Consider the following 11328-nt stretch of genomic DNA (forward strand, 5'->3'; position numbering starts at 1 on the left):
CCTCGCACCGTCTCCTGGGCACAAAAGGGGTGGGTTATGAGCACTGGCTGGGGTTGTATCCTGATCCTTTACTTGCTATCTCTGTGCTCTTGGTGACAGACTGAACCCCTCCTGACCTCAGTTTTTCCGTCTGTAAAATGGGACCCGGCAAGCTTCGTGGATCTAGTGAAAAGGAAATGAGATCACGCCTCACCCTCCTCAGGCACAGAGTCTGCATTCAACAAGGGCCACAACTACAGTTACTGGTGTCTGGGCAGAACCGAGGCTCCCCAGGGTGCTGTGAAATCCCCGAGGGCTGAGACCCAGTTCACCTCCGTTTCCTCTCCTTGTTCCACTGACCCAGCTCCGCCTCCTGTTTCCCACCTCCATGCGGGTGCTCACGCTGGTCCCCCCCCCCCGATAATGTCTCCTGTCTCCTAAAGCTCTGATACAGTTTTTGGAGGCTTCAGGCCCCAGCTAACAGGGTGTGCAGTATTATTCATGCTTTTCTGGAAGCTTCTGTCTCCTGAGGCCAAGCCCACAGGGCTGTTTCAGCAGATTTCCTGCCCGAGAACACTCCCAAGAGAGACAGTCCTTGTTATACCCACTCGCAACATCTGGGGCTGCTACTTCCTAGCACTCAGCACAGTGGTGATGCATTTGGTTTTTGTGGGTGTGTCTGTTTAATATGTGGCTCCTTTGCCAGCTTGTACATGCACACAGGATAGGCTCTGCCCACATTGACCCCACATCCACCCCAGACCTGGTTACATAGAGGATGCTCACTGCACAGCTGTGGATGGATGCATGGATAGATGGATGCATGCATGCATGCATAGATGGATGATGGATGGATGCATACATGCATGCAGGGATGGGTGGGAGAGTGCATGCATGCATGCATGCATGGATGATGGGTGGATGGATGGATGCATGGATAGATGGATGGATGCATGGATGCACAGATGGATGGATGGATGCATGCATGGATGGATGGATGGGTGGGTGGAAGAATCAACAGTGTGGAGCAGTTGGGAAAGTGGCTGTCTTAGTCCATATGAGCTGCTAAAACAAAGCACCATGGACTGGGTGGCTTATATACAAATAACTTTTGCTAAGTTTTTGAGCTGCTAAAACAAAGCACCATGGACTGGGTGGCTTATATACAAATAACTTTTTCTCACAGTTCTGGAGGCTGGAAGTCTGAGATCAAGGTCCTGGCAGATTCAGTGCCTGGTGAGAGGCCATTTCCTGGGTCAGTCATTTTTTGGTTGTTTTGTTTTTGTTTTGCTATAACTGCACATGGTGGAAGGGGCCAGGGATCTCTCTGGAGCCTCTCTGATGAGGGCACTAATCCCTTTCTTGAGGGCTCCACTCTCAGCATCTCATCACCTCCCAAAGGCCTTGCCTCTAAATACCCTTGTGGGGGGGTTAGGGTTCAGACTGTGAATTTAGGAGATGCAAACATTTTTCTTCCCATACAGATGAACAGAGGATGGGAGACTAAGTGTCAGGAATTCTGGAGGTGAATCCCAGCTCTGCAAGCCTGGGCAAGTGGTGTCCCCTCCCGGGCCTGCTTCCTACCTGGGCCCTGCCAGCACCCACAGCGCCTACCTCAAGGAGCTGGGTTTGGGAGTCAGCACTCGAACTGGAGGGCCCTGAGCGCTGGCCTGAAGGTGGGGCTGGCTGCAGTTACACAGACTCACGGCTGGCCACTTCCCCGCTGCCCTGGGTGGCTCAGGGACTCGGTGAAGAGCTAGTTTAGTGTCCCACGGGCTCTGGAAGCTCCTTGGAGGCCCTTCTTTGGGAGGCCAGCCTCTGCTTGAGCCTAGACCCTGCAGAAGCACAGAGTGGCCCAGGGTTTGAACGCTGGCTCCGTCATGGCTGAGGCACTGAGCCTCAGCTTCCTCACCCATCAAATGGGTGATAATAGGACCCCATGGGCTGGCTCTGAGGATGTATGATTGTGTGGTGCCCAGGACACTGCCTGCTTGAGAAATGGCAGCCATGAGGCTTATTCTTATTGTTCCTGGTTCACATTTGTGTTCCATAAAGAGACCCCGTTTAGGGGTTTTTGAAGCTACCTCTCTGGGAAGTGAGATTCTGTGACTCTGCCATTGTGGCCGATGGGGTTGTCAGCCAGCCTCCCCCAGTGGGGTTTACTCAGTCCTGCTTCAGTCTCGGCCAGCCCCCCAACCCATCCACCCATCCATCTCCGACATATTACCCTCCCCCCCTTAGTTCTGTTCTATGTGGTGCTCTGATTTCCATGGACTCAGGGCTGAATCCGGGAGCAGCATTGGGGATCAGTCAATGGTTAGAGGCTGGGCTCAGCCTGTGGCCACATCAGGGCTCCGTCTAGGACAGGGGTCAGAGTGGGGACCAGGGCACAACATAGGCTCAGCCCACAAGTAGTACTGGGTACTGCTCACCTGCCTTGGGTCTCACTCAGTGTTGAGACTGGGCTCTGTCTGTGACTAGAACCTTAGATGGGTTCCTGGAAAGCGACTCTGCACTGGAGGACTGCATGCGGGTTTACTGGGGCGAGCCTTCTGCAGACACACCTGGAAGGAAAGAGGAAGGCAGCACTGAGCAGAAGGAGAAGCTGACTGGCCACCAGGCTGCCACAGAGGCCCCTGCGGGGTTCCCTGGAGCTGTGACGATCCTTCCGAATTGTCCCAGTGGAGGCCAGTGAGTCAGGCACTGGGCCCCAGCTGCCCGGGCAGGAGGCAGAGCCCAGTGAACCATCTGCAGCCAATGTTCCCAGCAGCTGAGTGGGTAACTGGCTCTGAAGGGGGACTCTGGAGCCCCCATGGTCCCCCACAACCAGCCCCAGGGCCCTGGCTCAGACCAGGGTCTCAGCCAAATACTAGGAGTAGAAGAATGACGCGCAGGGACTGGACAACCCCACAGCACAGGCTCTTTGTCCCCAGCTTTCAGCACAGGGCCTGGCTGGGCAGCACAGGCCTCAACTCACAAATGGAGGAAGAAGAGAAAATGGGATGTGAGACTAGCCAGTCGGCCTCCACCAGAGGCTCAGAGAGGGTAGGCCACCTGCCTGAAGTCACACAGCTGCTCAGGGCAGAGCCAGGCCTGGAACCCAGGACTGGCTGAGTCCAGAGCTTATGTTCTCTTGACAACACCAGGCTGTGAGCTTATTAGAAAGCAAAGGCTGGGAATGGAATAAGGAGAGTGCTCCGCCCAGTTCTTGGTGCAAGAGCTGGTGTCCGCCAACTCTGGCTGCCTCTGGCTAGGCCCCCAGGACCCGTGCCCAGGGGAGGGAGTGGCATCTTGCGGGCAGGCAGTCCTTCTTGGGTAATGAGGCCCAGCCAGCGGTTTGCAGGCCTTACAATGTGAATAATTCATTTGCAACCAAGTCTGGGAATTAGAAACTGTTACTGGATGATTTATTTAAAAGGGGCTGCTGGGGAGAGGGGAGGAGGACTTTGAAATATAAGAGGAAAGTGCCTGTAGATGGATTTACAGAGGCCAACAGACCTGGGTTCCAATTCCAGTTCTGGCTCCTTCTTGTATGACCTTGAATAAGTGGCTTGACCTCTCTGTGCCTCAGTTTCCCCAGGTGTAAACAGGGACAATAGAGTAGTTAGGAGGATTAAATGAGTCAGAATTTGGAGAGTGCTTCAAATCATGTCTGGCTCATAGTAGGTGCTAGCAGGTGAATGAATAAGGGAAAGCTTATACACAATAATGGGAACCAGCTTAATTAAGCATCTGCTTTGTGGCAGGTCTTGCGCCAAAAACTTTACATGCAATATCCCACAGCACTCACATAAAGTGGGCATTAAAATAAGTATTATTATACTTATGTTAGAGATGAGAAAGTAGAAGCTCAGAGAGGTTAAGACACCTGCTCAAGCTCACACAGTTGTCCTGGCACAGCAGGGATCTGAACCCAGCCAGGCCTCACTGACTCCAGGGCCTGCACACTTATCCATATTCCCATGTCGCGGACTTGGCACACAGCTGGTGTCTAATAAATGTCTACTATTGAATTTGATTTTTTTTTTTTTTTTTTTTTTTTTGCTTCTTAGGGCTGCACCTGTGGCATATGGAGGCTCCCAGGCTAGGGGTTGAAGTGGAGCTACAGCTGCCGCCTACACCACAGCCACAGCAACATCAGATCCAAACCGTGTCTGTGACCTACACCACAGCTCCTGGCCACACTGGATCCTTAACCCACTGAGCAAGGCCAGGGATCAAACCTGCAACCTCATGGTTCCTACTCAGATTTGTTTCTGCTGCGCCACGACAGGAACTCCGAATTTGATTCTAATAACAAATCCAACAGGGGGTCAGGGAGATCGTGGTCCCTATTTCTCAGATGAGGGATCTGAGGCTCAGAGAAAGATGTGACTTGCTCCGTGTCCCACAACCCCAGAGGGAACTCAGGTCTCTCTGAGGCCTCACGGCCATTGTCACAGCTGTAATGCAACGGTGCTCTGGACAGCACTCCGGGGGCAGAGGCTCTGTCTTGGTTTTGCCTTCTTAAATATCAGATGGGGAGAGGAGGAAAGTCCCTGAAGGTAGGTAGTGGGTGGACTCTCTCCTCCTGTCTTTACTCTGTCCCACCCCAGAAGATACACTGGAAGGCACCCACTCAGCACTCCCAAGGGGTGAGGGGGGTGCGGCAGAGCTGGGGCTGGGGGCCATGGAGCCCCCTGATCCTCCCAGCCTTTTGCTATGAACCCAGCCTGGCTCCTCCGAAGGGCATGGTCCTTGGCCTCCCACAGGGGGCGGTGCTTTGTCCATCTCAGATTCCCAGGCCCCTGCAGAGGCCTGGCAGGGTCTCTGGACCCTCCAAGCTGACCTTGAGGTCGGCACAGCCTGCATGTGAGCAAGCGGATAGGGCTGTTTAGCCCAGAGTGGCGGCCTATGGGCCACAGGGCTGTGTGTGTCTGGAAATGAACAGGAGTCTGTGTGTTGATGCGTGAGTGGTGTGTGTGTGTGTGAGTGGTGTGAGTACAGGTGTGCACTGAAGGCTATTTCTGAATCTTGTGTGTCTATTCGTAGATATGCACAGGGGTGTGTGTTTGTCCTGTGCAGTTGTCTGTACGTATATGAGCTTTAGATTTGGAATGATCAGGTGTCTGTGTGTGAGCACCCGTGCATGGATATGAGCAGGTTCGCATGTGTACTGGGGAGATGGGGGCACTGCGGGGACCTCTGCATACATCTGGCCATACAAGGATAGGTGGGTGTGAGTGAATCTGGGAGTTTGTGGAATCTTGCATGTGTCCACGTATCTATGTATCTGCGTCTGGAGAGTATTTCCTAGGCTGTGTGTGTGTGTGCGTGCGCATGTGTGTGTTTAGAGAGAGAGAGGCCAAGTTGGGAATCTGGAGTCTTTGTTCCAAGTCCAACTTCACCATGTGGCCTCAGATAGATCTGCCCCCATCTAAGCCTCAGTTTCCCCTGTGGGAAATGGGAGCTTCGTTCAGTTGAGCCCCAAATTCGGCTCCGCCAAGGGGGCACTGGACGTGAGCTCTGATCGTGTGTGGGCAGATTTTGTCACAGGTTATTAAAACCCGCTTCTCATTATTTGGGGCTTGGATTTGTTCTTTCCTTCAGATTTAAAAGTGGATTTCCTGTTTCAGTGTCTCCATTTGTTGTTATTCATTCTTTGTTTTCACTTTTTTTTTTTTTTTTTGTCTTTTTGCCATTTCTTGGGCCACTCCCGCGGCACATGGAGGTTCCCAGGCTAGGGGTCTCATCGGAGCTGTAGCCACTGGCCTACGCCAGAGCCACAGCAACGCAGGATCCGAACTGCGTCTGCAACCTACACCTCAGCTCACAGCAATGCTGGATCCCTAACCCACTGAGCAAGGCCAGGGATTGAATGCGCAACCTCATGGTTCCTAGTTGGATTTGTTAACCACCGTGCCATGATGGGAACTCCTGTTTTCATAAAAATTTAAAGTTATACTATTTAGATTCAACTAGAGAGGCAAAATCGGCCTTTCCAAAAATTGTAATTCTGCCATTCCCTTTCCTGCGGCCGGAGTGATCCTCTGATCCATCGCAAATGCCCAGCTGTCCTGGCATTGCCCCCAAGGCCAAGGATCCCCTCTCTGGCGGCATCCAGACTCTCAAACGGCACCCATCCTCCCTCCACCTCTGGGCCACCCCGCTCTCTGTGCTCCCTCTATGCTACCCTCTGCCCCAGGCCTGGAACCTGCCCACAGACTCCCCTCTCCCTAGGATGCTACTTCCTCTGCCCCTGGGGATGATGTGGGAGGTGGCTCAGGGGAACCCCCCCACCCCGTTTTTGTAGGAAGTGGAGCATGGAAAGACTCTTCCAGTCTACAACCTGGTCCGGTTTGGGAAGCCCTGGTCCATTCCTATCCCCTAACCGGGAGCAGCAGAGTTGGCTGGGATTGGTGTTGCCTCTGACAGTGGTGTGACTTGGGTGGGTCACTCCCCTCTTGTGGGGGTAGGGGGCACAGAGTGACACTGAACACAGGCGGTCAGTGCTTCTTGTCTGCAGTCCCCAGCTTCTGCCCCCACTTACCTCCCCCCAAAATGCTCCCCAATGCCTGCAAACCAGTGGCTGGAGGACGAGGAGGCTGGAGACAGTGAGTCACTGGACTTGGGCCCGGCCCGGCAGGTAGGATCCACAGAGCCTACACCTGAGCCTTGGGGTGGGTCCAGTCCCCTCTGAGAAGGTGGTGGAGGCAGCGGCTGCTGGGAGAGGGCAGCCTGGCCTATCCTGGAGCTCCCTCTAGTGTCTCTAGGGGGCCCTGCAGCCTGTCCTTCAGGATGGAGAGGACGGGGTTGCCCGGACCCCCCTCCCCAACTGGAGCCATCTTGCCAGCCTGCCTCCACCCTCATCCATCCACCACCGGCAGTTCACTGGGCTGGGATCCCGGGTACCCACTGGCCTTCTCCCTCTTTCTCAGCCCCAGCAGACGCCACATTCGGCTGTTTCTGCCGCTCAAATGCCACCCTCATCCAGTCTCCACCCTCATTGTCGTCCTAACTCAGACCTCATGCCCTTTCGCTGGACTGCTTCTACTCCTGCCCTCCTGCAGCGCACCTCCTCCCGGAAGGCACTCTGCCCCATGTAAACCTGGTCACGCCACCCCCGCTGTAACTCCTTCTACGGCCCCCCAGGCCCCCAGGACCAAGCCCACCCTCCTTGGTATCTTATAAGCCCTGCGTGAACCAGCCTCTGCTGATTACCCGCCTCCCCTCCATCACAGCCCCTCCACTCCTGACCTCAGGTAATATTCACCTGTTGCGTGGAGGAAAGACACCTGTTGTAAATGTGAGCCCAGAACCCAGGTCTGGCTCACAGAGGAAAAAAGAGCATTTTGCATGAATGCTCTGAATTTTAACATACACTGAATTGGCCAGGAATACCACTTTCATGTACAGTGAAGAAGACTGCTCTTTATCTTGTTCAGAATCTTACCCAGAGTTGTCTCCATTTGGGAAAATCACATACTTAGTGTCAACAGCGCTTGTGGTATTTGAGTTGCCAACACATCACTCTGCATAGGTCTGCATTTGGGGCTGTCACATTCAAGGCACAAGCATCTTATCATTTTGTCATGTCTTCTAGTCAGTAAGAGTATTTACAACTTGAAATACATATCATCTTAAATTTAACCAACACTCATTCAGCTGGTAACACGTGCCAGACACTGTTCTAAATGTTTATGAATAATTATGCATTTAATCCTGATAACAACTCTATGCAATAAAGTGCTGCAATAGGGAAAAAAGAAACTTTTTGACTGGGGAGCTGAGCACAGAGATGTTAAGTAACTTACCTAAGGTCACACAGCTGGGAAGTGGACAAGCCAGGATTTGAACCAAAGTCTGTGTGCTTCCCATCAGCCTATAATGGCTTGCTCTGACATTTCGTAGGGGCCCTGGGATCATTTTCGCTGGGCAATTGCACACATATGTATGTCATTTCATTTAATAAAAGCTGATACACGGTATCTGTTACCATGGGGCAGTTGAAAGAGGGTTAAGAACCATAGATGGAGAGCTGAGGAGAGGCTGGGCTGGTCAGGAAGCTGAGGCATAACCGTGCTCACCTGGGGAGGTCATCTGAGAAGGGCAGGGGGCTGGGAGCAGATCGGGACACACCCTAACATTCTGGGAGAAAAGGGGGCAGGAACAGCCAGGCAGGTAGGAGGGAAGCCAGGGGAGAGAGTTCCAAGGAAGGAATGGGTGACAGTGGGGACCCGGTGACGTCAGGGCCCCACACCTGGCCACAAAGGGAGCGGGGTTACCTGAGCCAGGAGAGCTGAAGGAGCAGAGGGGGCTTTGCTGGGGCTGTAGCCGGAAGTGCCCAGGGCAGGGAGAGAGCGGGAGAAACATCAGGCCTACCCCCCACTGACCATCCATAGGGATCAGCAGGGCGGAGAGGGGAGTAGGGACCCACAGAAGAACCACACAGCCCCTGAGAAGACATGGGGCAGAGGTCACCTTGGAAGAGTCTTTAGTGGGGAGCAGCCCCGAGTCACCATCCCCTCCCCCATCCGGGCCCAGGGGCAGCAGTCCACTCTTCCCAGTTCTCTGAGGCAGATACTTGGTGTTTTTTTTGTCTTGTGTCTTTTCGGGGCCGCACCTGAGGCACATGGAGGTTTCCAGGCTAGGGGTCTAATCAGAGCTGCAACTGCCGGCCTACACCACAGCCACAGCAATGCAGAATCCGAGCCACGTCTGTGACCTACACCACAGCTCATGGCAACACCAGATCCTTAACCCACTGAGCGAGGTCAGGGACCGAACCCGCAACCTCATGGTTCCTAGTCAGATTCATTTCTGCTGTGCCACGATGGGAGCTCCTGAGGCAGATACTTGTATTAACCCCATTTACAGATGGGGAAACTAAGGTTCCGAAAAGTAAAACAGATCAACAAAATCTTGCCTAAGGGCACAGGGCAGAATTAGGATTCAAACCAAGGGGGCCTGATGCCAAAGCTACCCAACCACTAAGCTTTACTGCCACATCCTCCTAAGGCTCGTGGGCACCTCAGGACTGGGTGCCCTTGACCTGGGAGCAGGCAGCAAATAATTCCTGAGTTGTGTGGAATGCAGTTAGTCAACCTAGAGTCAGAGGTTGGAGGAGGGGAGAGGGGGTGGCATCAGGCAGATCCCAGTTTGAATCCCACCCCCCATCCCCCGCACCACCACCCCTCCCCCGGCTGTGGGACTCTGAGCAGCCAGTCTCACCTCTCTGGGTCTCAGTTTCCTCATCTGTAAAATGGCGTCAGTGCTGCCCTTGCAGTGTCCTTGAGGGGCTAAAATGAGGTTACGTGTTGGTTTGTTTTCCTCTTCCTCACCGCCCTCTCCCCCAGGTCGGGAGGTTAGAGGAAGTGGACCCTCCGGATGGACCGTCTTCTCAGAGGGGCTGACCCACTCTCACTGTCTCTTCTCGGGGTGCGGACCGGGGGGTTGCGTCAGGATGGTGGGTCTAGCCTCAGTCCTGCCTGCCACCCGCCGACTCCCGGGCCCCCTCCTTGCAGCTCACAAGGGGCTCCCTCTGCCGGTGCTGTTGAGATCCCGCATCCCTCCCTCCCCGCCCTCCAGGACCCCTCAGGACACTCCCGGTTCTGACCACAAGGTGGCGCGTGGCGGCTGCGGGACCGGGGCTGGGGGCAGGGCCCGGACAGGCGCTCGGATTAGGCGCCCTTCTGACTTCGGAGCTCCCTGTGAAAGCCGGTGTTTGGGTCTGAGCATCCGGGGACCCAGCGGGCTGTGGCAGCCTCGTGGTCCTCCTGTTCCCCTTCTGCGGCTCCCTGGATCTCTGAGAAGCAGAATAAAGGGAACTTGCCCTGCCGCTTCAACTCACTGTCATCCCCATTTTAGAGATGATGAAACTGAGCCCCAGAAAAGGAAGTCAGGTGCTGAGGTCACTCCCTAATCAGTGGCAGAGCGGGGCTCAAACCTGGATCTACTCATCTGACCGGGCTTCCGGGGTAGGGTTGGGGTTGTCTGTGAGAGGCGGGGAATTAAAAGTGATTTGGGACTGTGGGGGCTTCCAAAAACCCAGGAGGGCACGTGACAAGAGGGTGGAGACGGGGCGGGGAGGCAGACCCCTGTCCACCTCTGAGCTCTTCCCCAGCGCTGGAGGACCTCCGAGCCACCTGCTGCCACCTGTGCCCTGTGTGACCCCCACTGCTCTCTTCCCTGAGCGGGCCCCAGACCACTGTCTGTCCCTCTTGTGCGGCCTGGAGCTCCATCAATGTACAGGGCTGTCTCTCCAGACTGTGCCCTCTGGGTGTCAGGGACACATCCAGAGCCCAGCATAGGGCCTGCGTGGCCCGAGTCCATGGTCACTGAATTGGGCCACACAGGGCTGAGTTGGCAGGGGCCAGCTGCTCATTTCAGGAAGTTCTTTCAGCAAGGGGATTCTCCTTTCACTGGAGCTGAGGGCAGAGGGAGAATGGGCTGTTTTTTGATGTTGTAGTGCCTTTGAGATGACCTAGATTCCTGGGTCAGGTCCCCACAAGAATGCCTCCTCTCCACCCAAAACATTCCCCCCTCCAGCCTGGAGCAAGCAAATGTCAAGTGCAGCAGACTATAAGGTTAGACAACAAGAAGGACTTCCAGCAGTGGAGCCGGAAAACTTACTGCTTCATGAGAGCTGCTGTTCAGTAGAATGGGCTGCCTTGGATTGCTGGGAGTTTCCTGGAGTTGTAAACAGCAAAGGCGGGGGATCTAGGCCACAGGAGAGAAACAGAAAAGTTTAGAGGGCTGTGGTGGGAGGGGCTGTGTGTGGCAGTGTGTGGGGCCCAAGGGAGTGGAAGGGGGTGGTGGGACCAAGGGACAGTGAGAAGGAAGAGCTGCTAGAAGCTGGCGGTGGGTTGAAGGTGGGGCATGGGGGGGAGGTGTCAGCTGCAGGTGCGGGGAGGGACGGGATGGGGGGGAAGGAGGCCTTTTCAGGTGGGCTGCCCTGGGAGGGAGCAAGCTGAGCGGGAGGGGCCAGGGGCTTTGGGGCAGAGAGGAAGTCTGGGAGGGAGGCCCGGCCCCAAGAGAAGAAGGGGTGAGGGGCAGCTGAAGTCTTGGGAGTCGCTGGCATTGTCTGGGGAGAGGAAGAGCCCCTCGGAACAGAAGTGTCTCTCAGGAGGCTGAGGCAGCAGGACCTGAGAGGAGGGAGGCAAAGGCGGGGGGGGGGGCTCAGGAGGGGGAGAGGGGTGGGCCCTGAGAGAGCATCAGACCCACGGGGGACCCCTGAGGCCTCACCTGGAGTCTGGAGCCCTGGGGCCTTGGGGAGAGGGGTGGCTGGCCCCTGCTCCGGAGCCCTGCTCCAGGTGGAGCAGCGGGGGAGGCCGGGCTGGGGAGGAGGCGGGAGGCCGGGGGAGGGGCCGG

The 11328-nt window shown here is 55.3% G+C and overlaps 1 long non-coding RNA gene across 6 annotated transcripts in view; it reads right to left on the reverse strand.

The window, feature by feature from the left end:
• The window catches only part of LOC102165127, a 35327-nt gene extending 23999 nt beyond the window's left edge, over positions 1-11328 (reverse strand). For 4 of the 6 annotated variants that reach the window (XR_002339006.1, XR_002339004.1, XR_002339003.1 and 1 more), the window contains exons 1-2: positions 9190-9485; positions 2412-2543 (exon numbers count right to left, since the gene is read on the reverse strand). This is a non-coding gene — a long non-coding RNA (uncharacterized LOC102165127). Of the gene's footprint in view, positions 1-2411; positions 2544-9189; positions 9486-9574; positions 9764-10590; positions 10678-11202 lie in introns of those variants that run through there. The other 2 variants (XR_002339005.1, XR_001306623.2) reach the window with 2 other exon arrangements.

The sequence above is a fragment of the Sus scrofa genome, chromosome 1 (genome assembly GCF_000003025.6).
Source record: "Sus scrofa isolate TJ Tabasco breed Duroc chromosome 1, Sscrofa11.1, whole genome shotgun sequence".
Classification (NCBI taxonomy): domain Eukaryota; kingdom Metazoa; phylum Chordata; class Mammalia; order Artiodactyla; family Suidae; genus Sus; species Sus scrofa.